Genomic DNA, 17,896 nt, shown 5'->3' with positions numbered 1-17,896 from the left:
TATATAGTGTGTATATAAGTCTTGTGAGTGTGCATAGAGTGCAAGATAGGCGCTGTCGTGCCCTCATCATGACTGTGCAGGTATGTATGGACCATGTTAAGTCCTTAGTGATGTGGACGACAAGAAACTTGAAACTGTTTAAAAGTTTTACGCACATCGTCCACAGAGAGCAATAAATGAGGTAGGTTACCTTGGAGTTATTGGGAAAAAGGGACAACAGTGGTCAGCTTAAAACATGTTGGGATTACAGACTGGGACAAGGAAAGAATGAAAATGTCTGTGAAGACACTTGCCAGCTGGTCTGCATATGGTTTCAGTACACACACTAGCCCGGCAGCCTTGCGAGTGTGAACCTGTTTAAAAGTTTTTCTCACATCGGCCATGGAGAGCGAGATCAAACAGTCATCCGGAACAACAGCGGCTTTCACGCAAGACTCAGTGTTGTATTCCTCAAAGTGAGCATTAATGGCGTTTATCTTGTTTGGGAGTTCTGCATCACTGGGCATCTTACGGTTGGTTTTCCCTTTGTAATCCGTTATCGTCTGCAAGGCCTGCCACATATGACGAGCGTCAGAGCCGGTGTAATAGGATTCCACCTTCCTCCTATATTGTCCTTTTGCATTTTTGATGTCTCGTTGGAGGTCATAGCATGCTTTCTTGTATGTGTCCATGTCCATGCGTCATTTATTGTAAGCGGTAGCTCTAGCATTTTGCCCAGCACGGATATTTCCTATAATGCATGGTTTTGGTTTGGATATGTTCGTATAGTCATTGTTGGGATGATGTCGTCTATGCACTTATTGATGAAGCCAGTAACTGATGTGGTAAACTCCTCAATGTTATCAGATGAATCCTGGAACATATACCAGTCTGTACTCGCAAAAAGTATTATAGCCTCACGTCTGCTTCATCGGACAACTTCTGTATTGAGCGTGTCACTGGTACTTCCTGTTTGAGCTTTTGTTTGTAAACAGGAAGTAGGAGAATAGAGTCATGGTCAGATTTGCAGAACTGTCACGCCCTGGCCATAGAGAGGTTTTTGTTCTCTATTTTGGTTAGGCCAGGGTGTGACTAGGGTGGGCATTCTATGTTCCGTTTTCTATGTTTTGTGTATTTCTTTGTGTTGGCCGGGTATGGCTCTCAATCAGGGACAGCTGTCTATCATTGTCTCTCATTGGGAGCCATACTTAGGTAGCCTTTTCCCACAGGGTTTTGGTGGGTAGTTTATTTCTGTTTAGTAATTCTTACCTGACAGAACTGTTTGGCTGTCGGTTTCTGTTTCTTTGTTTCAGTGTTCAGATCAAATAAATTCATGATGAGCACTAACCACGCTGCGCTTTGGTCTACTCTCTTCAACAGCCATTACAAGAACGTAGGATGAGGAAGGGCCTTATACGCGTTTCCGTGGGTAGAATAAAAGTAGTCTAGAGTTTTAACACCCCTAGTGGTGCAGGAGACGTGTGTTATAATTTCTTTTTGGGGGGGTTGCCCATCCACCACCCCCCATCTTTGTAAGATAAAATAAACATTGTTTTTACAGCTTTTTCTTTTGTTGTTACATGTACATTCTACACACATTTTACGTACATGGCATTTAGAAAAAAAATATTGACAGTAGTTACGTAGTAAGAATAAAGTAATTTGATATTTGATGTACATTATATATAACGTTTTGGGGAAGACCCAGATGCAGACAGTGTCGAAATAACACAAGTCTATTACTAGAACAGGTCAATAATCCTATGTGTTGGGGCAAGGTACAGGGCAGCAGGTTGGCTCAGGGTCAGGGCAGACAAAATGGTCAAAACTGGGAAAACTAGAAAACATAGAAAAGACAGGAGCAAGGGGAAAACCGCTGCTAGGCTTGACGAACAAAACTAACTGGCAACAGACAAAGCACACGGGTATAAATACACAGGGGATAATGAGGGGAGATGGGACACACCTGGTGGGGGGGTGGAGACAAGCACAAAGACAGGTGAAACAGATCAGGGTGTGACAGTATATCTTGATAGATAGATACATTAAACATCGTGTTTTCAGTCATAACTATTATAGAAAGTGAACTCTAAAACCCACCCCTCAGCTACTCTCAGTCCATCCCACCTATCTCCGTAAACTGCCCTCTATATTTTTCAACAGTGCTGTGATGTTTCGCATAAATTCTGAACCAGTAAAATCGCATAGTAAGTTAAAGATAAATATTTTTACTAAAAGTATGATTATATTGTTCATTGATAGACTATGGTTTTCCAAATCTCTCAACAGTGCTATTTTTAGTGTTCATTTGATATAAATTATGTGATTTTTCAGCCATTTCTGAACCAGTGACCAAAAACAAGCTACAGTACATTCAGCAAGTATTCAGACCCCTCCCCTTTTTCCATTATTCAGATCCCATCAAGAGAGAGCATGATGGAGAAAAGTACAGTTACACTATTTTGATTTCAGGTGTGAGTTGATTTAACCACCAGGTGGCGAGTGTATCCAATTTATGTGGACAGCTTGTTGATATGATCTGAGTAAATGTGACTGTGGTTGGGCAGAGCTTCACACAGAAATAACTAATAGATGTAGCAGCATTGAGGTGGATGTGCTGCTCTAACTTCACATCTCTTATCTCTGCTGCATTCCAACATGAGCCTGCATGCCAGCTGCTGTCAGTGTCAACTACTGCAAGAGAAATATATGGCTTTTGTGATTGTGACAGTATACAGTCCCTTCAGAAAATATTCACACCCCTTGACTTTTTCCACATTGTGTTGTGTTACAAGGTGGGATTTAGTCAACGATCTACACAAAATACTCTGTACAGTTAAAGAAGAAAAATTTGAACAATTGTAAAAAAGGTATGAAAAATAAACAGTAATATATCTTGATTACATAAGTATTCAACCCCCTGAGTCAATACATGTTAGAATCACCTTTGGCAGCAATTACAGCTGTGAGTCTTTTGGGGTAAATCTCTAAGAGCTTTGCACACCTATTGTACAATATTTTGTTATTTATTCTTAAAAACATTATTCAAGCTCTGTCAAGTTGGCTGTTGTTCATTACTAGACAGCCATTTTCAATTCTTGCCATAGATTCTCAAGCCGATTTAAGTCAAAACTGTAACTAGGCCACTCAGGAATATTCAATGTCGTCTTAGTAAGCAACTCCAGTGTATATTTGGCCTTGTGCTTTAGGTTATTGTCCTGCTGAAAGGTGAAATTGTCTCCCAGTGTCTGTTGGAAAGCAGACTGAACCAGGTTTTCCTCTAGGATTTTGCTTGTGCTTAGCTCCATAGTCCTTGCAGATGACAAGAGATACCCATAACTTGATTCAAACACCACCATGCTTAAAAACAAAAAGTAAATTTCTTTGCCACATTTTTTTCTGTTTTACTTTAGTGCCTTATTACAAACAGGATGCATATTTTGTACAGGCTTCCTTCTGTTCACTCTGTCATTTAGGTTAGTATTGTGCAGTAATTACAATGTTGTTGATTCATCCTCAGTTTTCTCCTATCACAGTCATTAAACTCTGTAACTGTTTTAAAGTCACTATTGGCCTCATGGTGAAATCCCTAAACGGTTTCCTTCCTCTCCGGCAACTGAGTTAGGTGTATTGATACACCATCCAAAGTGTAATTAATACATTTGTCATGCTTAAAGGGATATTCATTGTCTGCTTTTTTATTTTTTATTTTTATTTTACAGAAACCAATAGGTGCCCTTCTTTGCGAGGCATTGGAAAACCTCCCTAGTCTTTGTGGTTGAATATGTGTTTGAAATTCACTCCTTGACTGAGAGATGGTACAGAGATGAGATAGTCATTCAAAATCATTTTAAACTCTATTATTGCACACAGAGTGAGTCCATGCAACTTATTATGTGACTTGTTAAGCACATTAATTTGACTCTTGAACTTATTTAAGCTTGCCATATCAAAGGCGTTGAATACTGGTCCTGCCATACATACCTACATGTACGCTACGGTCACAAGACGCCGGCCTCCTTACTGTCCCTAGAATTTCTATCCAAACAATGGGAGGCAGAGCTTTCTCCTATAGAGCTCCACTTTTATGGAATGGTCTGCCTATCCATGTGAGAGACGCAGACTTGGTCTCAACCTTTAAGTCTTTATTGAAGACTCATCTCTTCAGTAGGTCCTATGATTGAGTGTAGTCTGGCCCAGGGGTGTGAAGGTGAACGGAAAGGCACTGGAGCGATGAACTGCCCTTGCTGTCTCTGCCTGGCCGGTTCCCCTCTCTCCACTGGGATTCTCTGACTCTAACCCTATTATGGGCGCTGAGTCACTGGCTTACTGGTGCTCTTCCATGCCGTCCCTAGAATGGGTGCGTCACTTGAGTGGGTTGAGTCACTGATGTGATCTTCCTGTCCGGATTGGTGCCCCCCTCGGGTTCATGCCGCGAGGGAGATCTTCGTGGGCTATACTCGGCCTTGTCACAGGGTAGTAGGTTGGTGGTTGAAGATATCCCTCTAGTGGTGTGGGGGCTGTGCTTTGTCAAAGTGGGTGGGGTTATATCCTGCCTGTTTGGCCCTGTCCTGGGCTATCGTCGGACAGGGCCACAGTGTCTCCAAACCTCTCCTGTTTCAGCTTCCAGTATTTATGCTGCAGTAGTTTATGTGTCGGTGGGCTAGGGTCAGTCTGTTATATCTGGAGTATTTCTCCTGTCTTATCCGGTGTCCTGTGTGAATTTAAGTAGGCTCCCTCTAATTCTCTCTCTCTCTTTTTCTCTCTCTCTTTCTCCTTCTCTCTCTCTTACTCTTTCTCTTCTTTCGGAGGACCTGAGCCCTAGGACCATGCCTCAGGACTACCTGGCCTGATGACTCCTTGCTGTCCCCAGTCCACCTGGTCATGCTGCTGCTCCAGTTTCAACTGTTCTGCCTGCAGCAATGGAACCCTGACCTGTTCACTGGATGTGCAACCTTGTCCCGGACCTGCTGTTTTGTACTCTCTCTCTGCCGCACCTGCTGTCTCTAATTCTGAATGATCGGCTATGAAAAGCCAACTGACATTTACTCCTGAGGTGCTGACCTGTTGCATCCTCTACAACCACTGTGATTATTATTTGACCCTGCTGGTCATCTATGAACGTTTGAACATCTTGGCCATGTTCTGTTATAATCTCCACCCGGCACAGACAGAAGAGGACTGGCCACCCCACAGAGCCTGGTTCCTCTCAAGGCTTCTTCCTAGGTTCCGGCCTTTCTAGGGAGTTTTCCTAGCCACCATGCTTCTACATCTGCATTGCTTGCTGTTTGGGGTTTTAGGCTGGGTTTCTGTACAGCACTTTGTGACATTGGCATTGACATTGATACTTATTGACTCAAGAGATTTCAGCTTTGTTGTAGTTTTACCTCCTGTTTCTCACCAATTTCATGATATCGAATTGCGATCCAATTATGATCTTGTCTCATCGCTGCAACGCCCCAATGGGCTCAGGAGAGGCAAAGATCAAGTCACGCATCCTACGAAACATGACCCGCACCAAGGAAACACCATTCAACAGCTTGCAGGTGCGCGGACTGCCACAAGGAGTCACTAGAGCGCTATGAGCCAAGGAAAGCCCCCTGACCAAATCCTCTCCTAACCCGGAGCTGGGCCAATTGTGCGCCGCCCTATGTGCCTCCCGGTCACGGGCGGCTGTGACACAGCCTGGGATCAAACCCCAGGCTTTAGTGATGCCTCAACACTGCGATGTAGTGCCTTAGACTGCTGCGTCTCTCGGGAGGCCTCAGCTTTTCATTTTTAATAATTGTGTAAATAAATTCAAAATAACATAATTCCAATTTAACGTGTTTCCACTGTTCCAGAGTCCAATGGCGGCGAGATTTACACCACTGCAGCCAACACATGGCATTGCACATCATTATCTTAGGCTTGTATGCAATGCAAGCATCGTTATTCATGAAGCTCCTGACAAACATTTCTTGTCTGGAAGTTGCTTCCAGAGGCAGTTTGAACTTGGTAATGAGTATTGCAATGGAGGACAGATGATTTTTACGCGCTACGTGCTTCAGCACTCAGCGGTCCCGTTCTGTGAGCTTTTGTGGCCTACCACTTTGTGGCTGAGCCATTGTTGCTCCTAGGTGTTTCCACTTCACAAAAACAGCACTTACAGTACAGTTGACCGGGGCAGCTATAGCAGGGCAGAAATTTGACTAACTGACTTGTTAGAAAAGGTGGCATCCTATGACGTTGCCACTTTGATAGTCACTGAGCTCTTCAGTAAGGCCGTTCTACTGCCAATGTTTGTCTATGGATATATGGCTGTGGCTGTGTGCTCAATGCATGGCTGTGTGCTCAATTTTATACAATTGTCAGCAATGGGTGTGGCTGAAAATGTCCTCATAATTTTCTATATATAGTATACATTGTGCCCCTCAGATTTTTGGGGTGCATGACACCCCTGCTATGGATATTGTTTGTTTAAAAACCAATGTAATCACAAATACAAATCTGCTGTATAATCCCAGGCTGTATAACCATATGACTTGATGGCCCACTTAGGCCCCCTTATATGACAGTGTTACTCTGTTGAGTTTCATTATTAACAATGAAAACAGAGCATGCTGATTGTCACTGTTTAATTACTAAACAAGGATGCCTCAAACTGTCAATCAAATGTTGTATTATGCATTGCGTTTAAGCATATTTCTTTGTGTGTTTGTGTATTTTAGTGTATTTTATGATGTATCTCAGGTCCATGTGTATTTTATATGCATTTTTATATGACTTTGTCTTCGTCATTGAAACTTTACTTTTTTTGTGTGTATTTGAACTATCAGGGATGATGATATCTCTTAAATTTTGTTAATCCTTCAATTTCGGTAATCCCTTTTTAATGCATTGGGCTATATCAAGAGTGAACAGAAAGTACAGTATCTTTCAATGCATGCTAATACTGTGATTCCCATAATCTCTCTGAGATCGGCAAAATGGAGAATGAAAAGTATACAGTAACAACCTCTCTGCTTCTTTGCAAATATATTTTTAATACCAAAAATGTATTCCCCAAATTCTTGAACCATAAAATGTTATTGATTTTTAGACTGTGCCCTTTTCCAACACTCCTAAGAGGGAAACATTTGAGGGATATTGATCCCATTTAGTAGCTATATTCCTTCCACCTATTCCCTCCATTCTGAACTAATAATATATTCCACGGTGGAATATGATAAATAGCTTGTCATATAAAGTTAGGAGATAAGGCGGTCTCCTTATTTCTGTAACACAGTTCTTTTTTTCAGAGCAGCTTAACACTCTGTGAATTAAACTTGATTTCACAGATCCTGGAGCTGATGACATTTTGACTTTTATCTGAAATGTGATCACATTATATAATAGTAAATGCAACACCTCTGAATGTAGTCGATGAAAGGCACAGCAACAGCCGATGGAGTTTAAGGTACCTTGGGCTGCCCTGTACGACAAGATAAGCATAACTTGTTAGATAACATTTATTTCAGAGCTGTCTAAGAATTCAGTAATACTCAACAATTGGTGCATTTGGCTAGTCTTCTTTATGTATTTTTTTTTAAATGTAAAAGCAATCAGTATGCGGGGATTATTGCAAGCCTATCCATGCACTATGCAGGTTTCTATTGTTCCTTTTGCGAGACAATCTACTGTAGATCAAAGAGTATATGCAAAGCAAAATTATTCCCTTATCTCAGCAAGAAAAATCACTGATGACAATCACATATTATATGAAATTATGCATATTTAGATTTTATTACAAGAAACAGTGTGTGATTCTTCAAAGAACAATGTGATTGAACACAAACTGACCTTGAATTCCACACCTTAAAGTTTAGATTCCTCCAACTTCTCTCCTCTTTCTTCTTTCTACCTCCTCTAACACCTCCTCCCAGGACCTCCTCCTTGTGGGAGAACAGGTGCTAGTGTTCCATGCTACATTAGCTGTATTTCATGTCTTGCCAGGGTTGGGTTGTCTTTGCCAGGGAACACATAGGTGATTTATTACATGTCTCTATGACAGAGGTTGTCTATCACTGAAAACGTATGCTATTTCCAGTGGTTAAATTGAGACGGACCATACGGCGGAGCACAATTGGCCCAGCGTCGTCCGGGTTAGGGGAGGGTTTGGCCGGGGTAGGCCTCATTGTAAAATAAGAATTTGTTCTTAAACTGACATGCCTAGTTAAATTAAGGTTAAATAAAAATAAATAAAAGGAGAGCCAGGCAGAGGCGAGCTCCAGCACCTTACAGGTCTAAAGAGAAAAGTAGGATGAACCAAGGTTAGGGTTAGGGTTGAGGCTACGGTTGAACCGTGATCTGGATATGAAGCTAGGATTAGTGTAAGGGTTGTGGTTGAGGCTAGGGTTGAACCAGGATGTGGATGTGAAGCCTCTGATAGTAAAGGTCAGGTGACAGTCTTATTACCATGTTTTTTTGTTGTAAAGAGGGACAGTTCAAGGTGAGTCCAGTTTACATTAAACCAGATATAAGTGGGCAAGAGTGTGGTGAGTAACCATGACTACAGAGAAAGTCAGTATGTTAGCCTCAGTGGAGAACGACTGCCCCCTCTCATTGAAGCCATGGATCTTCAAGGCTGACCATGATACTGCAGGCATTGTTAGTAGGAAACCGGATCCCCTGAGAGTTTCTATTAGACAAATTCAGGTATTTTTATCCCTGTTTCTTTTGCTTCTATTTAAGAAACATTTTTCGACAGAATTGTCAGAATGAATATACCCCTGATCACGCATCTATTCAACCGTGCCCAATAACCTGCTCCTTTTACTCTCTGTTCCGAACGTACTAGACGACCAGTTCTTAAAGCCTTTAGCCGTACCCTTACCCTATCCCTCCTCTGGTCCTCCGGTGATGTAGAGGTAAACCAGGCCCTGCAGTGCCTAGCTCCAGTCCCATTCCCCAGGCACTCTCATTTGTTGACTTCTGTAACCGTAAAAGCCTTGGTTTCATGCATGTTAACATTAGAAGCCTTCTCCCTAAGTTTGTTTTATTCACTGCTTTGACACACTCTACCAACCCGGATGTCCAAGCCGTGTCTGAATCCTGGCTTAGGAAGACCACCAAAAACCCTGAAATCTACATCCCTAACTATAACATTTTCTGACAAGATAGAACTGCCAAAGGGGGCAGAGTTTCAATCTACTGCAGAGATAGCATGCAGAGTTCTGTCTTGCTATCCAGGTCTGTGCCCAAACAATTTGAGCTTCTAATTGAAAAAATCCACCATTCCAGAAACAAGTCTCTCACCACTGCCGCTTGCTTTAGACCACCTTCTGCCACCAGCTGTGCCCTAGACACCATATGTGAATTGATTTCCTCCCATCTATCTTCAGAGCTCGTGCTGTTAGGTGACCTAAACTGGGACATGCTTAACACCCCAGCCATCCTACAATCTAAGCTCGATGCCCTCAATATCACACAAATAATTAATGAACCTACCAGGTACAACCCTAAATCCATAAACACAGGCATCCTCATAGATATCATCCTAACCAACCTGCTCTCCAAATACACCTCTGCTGTCTTCAACCAGATCTCAGCAATCACTGCCTGTAATGGGTCTGCGGTCAAACGACCACCCCTCATCCCTGTCAAACACTCCCTATCTTACATTTTAGTCATTTAGCAGACACTCTTATCCAGAGCGACTTACAGTAGTGAATGCATACATTTCATGCATTGTTTTTGTACTGGCCCCCCCTGTGGGAATCGAACCCACAACCCTGGCGTTGCACACACCATGCTGGCGTTGCAAACACCATGCTCTACCAACTGAGCCACAGGGAAGACACTTCAGCAAGCAGGCCTTTCTAATCAACCTGGAAGGATATTGACCTCCTTCCATCAGTAGAGGATGCCTCGTTATTCTTTAAAAGTGCTTTCCTCATCATCTTAAATATTCAAAAAATTCGAAACAATTTGAACCAGGAACAGATATAGCCCTTGGTTCACTCCAGACCTGACTGCCCTTGACCAGCACAAAAACATCCTGTGGCGTACTGCGTTAGCATCGAAAAGCCCCCGCGATATGCAACTTTCAGGGAAGTTAGGAACCAATATACACAGGCAGTTATGAAAGCAAAGGCTAGCTTTTTCAAACAGAAATTTCCCTCCTGTAGCACAAACTCCAAAAAGTTCTGGGACACTGTAAAGTCCATGGAAAATAAGAGCACCTCCTCCCAGCTGCCCACTGCCCTGAGGCTAGGAAACACTGTCACCACCGATAAATCCACGATAATTGAGAATTTCAATAAGCATTTTTCGATGGCTGGCCATGCTTTCCACCTGGCTACCCCTACCCCAGTCAACAGCCCTGCACCCCCCACAGCAACTTGCCTAAGCCTCCCCCATTTCTCCTTCACCCAAATCCAGATAGCTGATGTTCTGAAAGAGCTGCAAAATCTGGACCCCTACAAATCAGCCGGGCTAGACAATCTGGACCCTCTCTTTCTAAAATGATCCACCGAAATTGTTGCCACCCTTATTACTAGCATGTTCAACTTCTCTTCCGTATCGTCTGAGATCCCAAAGATTGGAAAGTTGCCGCAGTCATCCCCCTCTTCAAAGAGGGAGACACTCTAGACCCAAACTGCTACAGATGATCTTTGAGCTGCTTTGCAGTGATCTGTGAGCTGCTCTGACAGCTGGTGCTTAAAGTTAGTGAGGGGGATATGAGTCTCCAGCTTCAGTGATTTTTGCAATTTGTTCCAGTCATTCGCAGCAGAGAACTGGAAGGAAAGGCAGCCAAAGAGGAGTTGGCAATAAACATCTGTAATTTGAACTGTCTGCATCTGGGTCTTATCCTGAGTCTTGATAATACGAACTGACCATGACCGTAAGCTGCCCAGTGACATGAGCCTACCAGACGAGCTAAACTACTTCTATGGTCGCTTCAAGGCAAAAAACACAGTGAAACATGCATAAGAGCACCAGCTGTTCCGGAAGACTGTGTGATCACGCTCTCCGCAGCCGATGTGAGTAAGACCTTTAAACAGGTCAACATTCACAAAGCCACAGGGCTAGACTGATTACCAGAACGTGTACTACAAGCATGCGCTGACCAACTGGCAAGTGTCTTCACTGACATCTTCAACCTCTTCCTGTCCTAGTCTGTAATACCAAAATGTTTTAAGCAGACCTGTGCCCAAGAACATTAAGGTCACCTGCCTAAATGACTACCGACACATATCACTAACGTCAGTAGCCATGAAGTGCTTTGAAAGTCTGGTCATGGCTCACATCAACACCATTATCCCAGAAACCTTAGACCCACTCCAATTTGCATACTGCCCCAACAGATCCAAAGATAATGCAATCTCTATTGCACTCCACACTGCCCTTTCCCACCTGGACAAATGGAACACCTATGTGAGAATGCTATTCATTGACTACAGCTCAGCGTTCAACACCATAGTCCCGTCAAAGCTCATCAATAAGCTAAAAACTCTGGGACTAAACACCTCCCTCTGTAACTTGATCCTGGACTTCCTGACGGGCCACCCCCAGGTGGTAAGGATAGGTAACAACACATCCGCCATGCTGATCCTCAGCACAGGGGCCCCTCAGGGGTGTGTGCTCAGTTCCCTCCCCTCCCTGTTCACTTATGACTGCACGGCCAGGCACGACTCCAACACTATCATTAAATTTGTTGATGACACAACAGTGATCACCGACAACGACGAGACAGCCTATTCGGGAGGAGGTCAGAGACCTAGACGTGTGCTGCCAGGACAACAACCTCTCCCTCAGCGTGATCAAGACAACGGTGATGATTGTGGACTACAGGAAAAAAAGGACAGAGCACGCCCCCATTCTCATCGATGGGGCTGCAGTGGAGCAGGTTGAGAGCTTCAAGTTCCTTGGTGTCTACATCACCAACAAACTAACATGGTCCAAGCACACCAAGACAGTCGTGAAAAGAGGACACGACGAAACCTATTCCCCCTCAGGAAACTGAAAAGGTTTGGCATGGGTCCTCAGATCCTCAAAAGGTTCTACAGCTGCACCATCGAGAGCACTGCCTGGTGTGGCAACTGCTTGGCCTCAGACCACAAGGAATTACAGAGGGTAGTGCGAACTGCCCAGTACATCACTGGGCCAAGCTTCCCGCCATCCAGGACCTCTATACCAGGCGGCGTCGGAGGAATTGTCAAAGACTCCAGCCACCCTGGTCATAGACTGTTCTCTCTGCTACCGCATGGCAAGCGGTACCGGAGCGCCAAGTCTAGGTCCAAGAGGCTTCTAAACAGCTTCTAACCCCAAGCCATAAGACTCTTGAACATCTAATCAAATGGCTATGCAGACTATTTGCATTGATCTCGACTCTCTCCCGCTTTTACACCGCTGCTACTCTCTGTTGTTATCATCTATGCATAGTCACTTTAATATCTCTACCTACATGTACATATTACCTCAACTAACCGGTGCCCCCTTCACATTGACTCTGTACCAGTACCCCCCTGTATATAGTCTCGCTATTGTTATTTTACTGCTGCTCTTTAATTACTTGTTACTTTTATTTCTTATTCTTATCCCCCCAAAATGTTTAAACTGCATTGTTGGTTAGGGGCTCGTAAGTAAGCATTTCATTGTAAGGTCTACACCTGTTGTATTCGGCGCATGTGACTAATACAATTTGATTTGATTTGATTTGATGACTGACCCAGCAGACTCGGACCAGCTCTGCAACGCCGTCTCCTCCCAAGGAGCCACCATTGGGAGACACGTGGGGTTACTTCAAGGTCTCATGGAAGGATTCCAGACCTTGGTGGAACGCCACGACTGTGCATTCCATACATTGCTGGAGCAAGTGCACAGATTGTCTGTTAGACAGCCAGCCACTTGAAAATAAGGAAGAGCCGCACACTCTAGGAGCTCAGATGCAAAAATGTAATATCCAACGTTTCGACAGCCAATCTGTCTTCATCAGGGTATCATCACAAACACTGCGAGATGACTCGTTTATATAGTGTCAGAAGACACACAGGTGTCTGTAATCATTGCCAAATGTGGCCTAATATCATTGGTTAACTCTGAAATATAAAAATGGCATACAAAGAACATACAAAAGAACAAATGGATAGCATACGATCATAGATACATTTTAGACTACACAAGCTTACAAACAATTACAATGGCAAAGTCACAAAAATCACAAGAATGGCTTCAGATCAAAGTCCACATTGAGACCGAAGGGAGCAAGGGTCTTTAAATTAAAGATCCAGGCAGCCTCTCGTTTTAACAATAAATTATCAAGGTCACCCCCTCTCCTAGGGAGGGTGACATGTTCGATGCCAATATAACACAGAGACGAAATCGAGTGGTTTGCTTCCATAAAGTGGGCTGCAACTGGGTAAGTCAAGTTTTTGCACCTAATGGTGCTACGATGCTCTGAGATACGTACTTTTAATTCACGCTTAGTTTTACCCACATCATTTTTACCACAAGGACAAGTTATAAGATAAATAACTGCCTTAGTGGAGCACGTGATAACACCTTTGATTGGGATCGATTTCCCTGTTTGTGGGTGTTTGAAGGATCTACATTTATAAGGGCCATTGCATTGAGCACAGCCATTACACTTGTAATTTCCATCCAGTAGGGGCGCAAATAGACGTTGTTCAGGAATATCTTGGGGTGGTAAATCAGAGTGTACCAATTGGTCTCTGAGATTTCTGCCCCGCGAGAATACGACCAAGGGAAGGTCCGAAAACACATTACCGAGACATTTACATTACATTACATTTAAGTCATTTAGCAGACGCTCTTATCCAGAGCGACTTACAAATTGGTGCATTCACCTTATGATATCCAGTGGAACAACCACTTTACAATAGTGCATCTAAATCTTTTAAGGGGGGGGGTTAGAAGGATTACTTTATCCTATCCTAGGTATTCCTTAAAGAGGTGGGGTTTCAGGTGTCTCCGGAAGGTGGTGATTGACTCCGCTGTCCTGGCGTCGTGAGGGAGCTTGTTCCACCATTGGGGTGCCAGAGCAGCGAACAGTTTTGACTGGGCTGAGCGGGAACTGTGCTTCCTCAGAGGTAGGGGGGCCAGCAGGCCAGAGGTGGATGAACGCAGTGCCCTTGTTTGGGTGTAGGGCCTGATCAGAGCCTGAAGGTATGGAGGTGCCGTTCCCTTCACAGCTCCATAGGCAATCACCATGGTCTTGTAGCGGATGCGAGCTTCAACTGGAAGCCAGTGGAGAGAGCGGAGGAGCGGGGTGACGTGAGAGAACTTGGGAAGGTTAAACACCAGACGGGCTGCGGCGTTCTGGATGAGTTGTAGGGGTTTAATGGCACAGGCAGGGAGCCCAGCCAACAGCGAGTTGCAGTAATCCAGACGGGAGATGACAAGTGCCTGGATTAGGACCTGCGCCGCTTCCTGTGTGAGGCAGGGTCGTACTCTGCGAATGTTGTAGAGCATGAACCTACAGGATCGGGTCACCGCCTTGATGTTAGTGGAGAACAACAGGGTGTTGTCCAGGATCACGCCAAGGTTCTTAGCACTCTGGGAGGAGGACACAAGGGAGTTGTCAACCGTGATGGCGAGATCATGGAACGGGCAGTCCTTCCCCGGGAGGAAGAGCAGCTCCGTCTTGCCGAGGTTCAGCTTGAGGTGGTGATCCGTCATCCACACTGATATGTCTGACAGACATGCAGAGATGCGATTCGCCGCCTGGTTATCAGAAGGGGGAAAGGAGAAGATTAATTGTGTGTCGTCTGCATAGCAATGATAGGAGAGACCATGTGAGGATATGACAGAGCCAAGTGACTTGGTGTATAGCGAGAATAGGAGAGGGCCTAGAACAGAGCCCTGGGGGACACCAGTGGTGAGAGCGCATGGTGCGGAGACAGATTCTCGCCACGCCACCTGGTAGGAGCGACCTGTCAGGTAGGACGCAATCCAAGCGTGGGCCGCGCCGGAGATGCCCAACTCGGAGAGGGTGGAGAGGAGGATCTGATGGTTCACAGTATCAAAGGCAGCAGATAGGTCTAGAAGGATGAGAGCAGAGGAGAGAGAGTTAGCTTTAGCAGTGCGGAGAGCCTCCGTGACACAGAGAAGAGCAGTCTCAGTTGAATGCCCAGTCTTGAAACCTGACTGATTAGGATCAAGAAGGTCATTCTGAGAGAGATAGCAGGAGAGCTGGCCAAGGACGGCACGTTCAAGAGTTTTGGAGAGAAAAGAAAGAAGGGATACTGGTCTGTAGTTGTTGACATCGGAGGGATCGAGTGTAGGTTTTTTCAGAAGGGGTGCAACTCTCGCTCTCTTGAAGACGGAAGGGACGTAGCCAGCGGTCATTGGAAACTGTCCGTTGTAACGGGGTTCCAACCTACTAATCAACCCGCTTCAGGGACTGTAGAACGGCTGGTAGGAATAATAACAATGGATGGGCTGATGGGCAGTTCAGTGACTTGGAGCCTTTGATTGCCCTGCCTCTGGGAGCCTGTCGACTTGTTACATGATTACTGAGTGAAAGAGAGCCTATGAAAGTTTTCATTGGAGGGTGGGTGACCCCCTTGGTGGCTGAACCTGAGATCAATGAGAGAACTTCTCAGAAAAAACGACAGAGTCCCACTTTCTCTGTCATTGTACAAAGTAGAGAGTGGGGAAAACATGTGTAAAAATGTATACAGAGGCTCTGGAATTTGTCATAAAAAAATAAAAATAGTGAAAAAGGATTAAAATAAAGTTCCAACAGTACATGAGATAATCAGACTGAACCAACTGCTATCTTAAAATGTTTATTCAGTTAGGAAACAGAGGATGTATTACATAAAGTTATCACAGAATTAAAGTTATCACACAATTAAATAATAAATCCTCACTCACACAGACAAACATGGCTTCATTATTGTTCACAGTTTATTATCATAGTTTCTCACAGATCCTGGCTTCCACTGTTAGAATGGCTGAGCGAGAGGAGGTGGGGCTTTTTTCATAGCCTGAGAGAGAGAGAGAGATTCAGTTTTACTAGAGGGGTTGGGTGCGCCCCCTGTTGGCTGAACCCGGGTGGGAGGTTCCCCTTTAGCAAGCAATGGACCCCAGCACACCACTGAAGCCATTAAGAACTATATTCAAAAACACACCTGGTAACCTGTTCAATCACCAGGCACACGGCTCAACATAGTTCAATGACAGAGACTGTGGACTTAGAATAATAATAATAAGAGACTATCATCGGATTTTAGAATGTGCCAATGTTTGAGAACGATTCCCTTAATTTGTTCAGAGCGCTTTGAATAGCGGGTAGTTAGAACGCAAGAATGCGTCTTTTTGCGAGACTGACCTTGAAAAAGGTCATGTCTCATTTTGTTTTGAATTTTCTCAATGGCAATATTAATCTGATCATTTTTGTACCCACTCTCCTTGAACTTTCTGTGCGTCGCCGCCATATTTCTGTCGAAATCTGATTATTTTTTACAAATTCTTTTGATTCGACAGAATTGGCTGTAGGGCAAACTATTTTTCAAGGGAAGTGGGTGACAACTATCAGCCCTCAACAAACTGTTACGATCAGTAGGTTTCCTGTAAAGATAAGCCAGCCACTACCATAACCTCCCAGCCTCTCAGTAACCCTGCTGTCAGCAGCGCATCCCCACAGCCCACCCTGACTTCCCGAGAACTCCGCTTACCTCCTCCGGAACGCTTCGCTGGAGATTCAGGGACCTGTCGGTTGTTTCTCTCTCAGTGCTCACTAATCTTTGAGCTACAGCCCTCTTCTTTTCCCTAGGACTGCTTGAAGATAGCGTACCTTATAACACTGATGTCCGGGAGAGCTCTCGCCTCGGCTACTGCGGTGTGGGAGCAATAAGCCACTGTGTGTTTCAGTCCAGAGGAGTTTATTGTGGAGGTGAAGAAAGTGTTTGATTCTCCATTGTCAGGGAGAGAGGCTGCTCGGAAGCTACTCCGGCTACGCCAAGACTCCCGTAGTGTGGCAGACTATGCGGTCGATTTCTGCACATTGGCCGCCGAGAGTGCCTGGAACCCGGAAGCCCTGTTCAACGCATTCCTTCACAGGTTATCGGAGGAGGTGAAAGATGAGCTCGCAGCCCGGGAGCTGCCCATCGATCTCGACTCTCTCATCGCCTTGACCATCCTGATCGATGGGAGGGAGAGGAGGTCTGTTCCCACTCCCCCTCGCTCATCCATGGATCCCATCTCATATCCGAGGAATCCGGAAGTCTTTGGCGTCTACATTGCCGAGAGAATCCGAGGTTACCCGAGATCCTCCGGGAATCACCTAGGTCTGCCGACTCGCCTCCTCCGGAGCCTATGCAACTTCGCAGAGCTATATTATCTTCTGCCAAATGGTTACACAGACTGAACACCAACAGCTGTCTGTATTGTAGGACTACAGGACATCACATTTCTACCTGTCCTGTAAAAAGACCCGGCTCATCAGGAGGTGTGAGTACGCTGATGGGCATTACGGAGAATGTCCAGTCTCCCCTTACTCATATCCCTCTCTATGCCATCCTGCTGTGGGGTGACCGGTCCAAATCTCTCCGGGTACTCATTGACTCTGGGGGCGATAAGAGTTTTGTGGACGCTACCCTAGTGCCTGAGCTGGGAATCCCCACTCAACCCCTCTCCATTCCCATGGACATCAGAGCGCTGGATGGGCGGAAGTTTGGCAGGGTCACCTAAAACACGGTTCCTATCAACCTGCGAGTTTCAGGCAACCACAGCGAGTCGATACAGTTTCTACTTATCGAATCCCCTCAGGTACCAGTGGTGTTGGGGTTTTTATGGCTCAAGAGGCACAATCCCCTTGTTGACTGGACTGTGGGTTCGATCAAGGGTTGGAGCCCATTCTGCCATGCTCATTACCTGAAGTCAGCGCAGCCTGCCCTGGGACGTCTTCCTGTGGGCTTGGGAAAAGCCC

The sequence above is a fragment of the Salmo salar genome, chromosome ssa16 (assembly GCF_905237065.1).
Source record: "Salmo salar chromosome ssa16, Ssal_v3.1, whole genome shotgun sequence".
NCBI classification, from domain to species: Eukaryota; Metazoa; Chordata; class Actinopteri; order Salmoniformes; family Salmonidae; genus Salmo; species Salmo salar.
Note: the sequence above shows the minus strand (reverse complement) of the source record.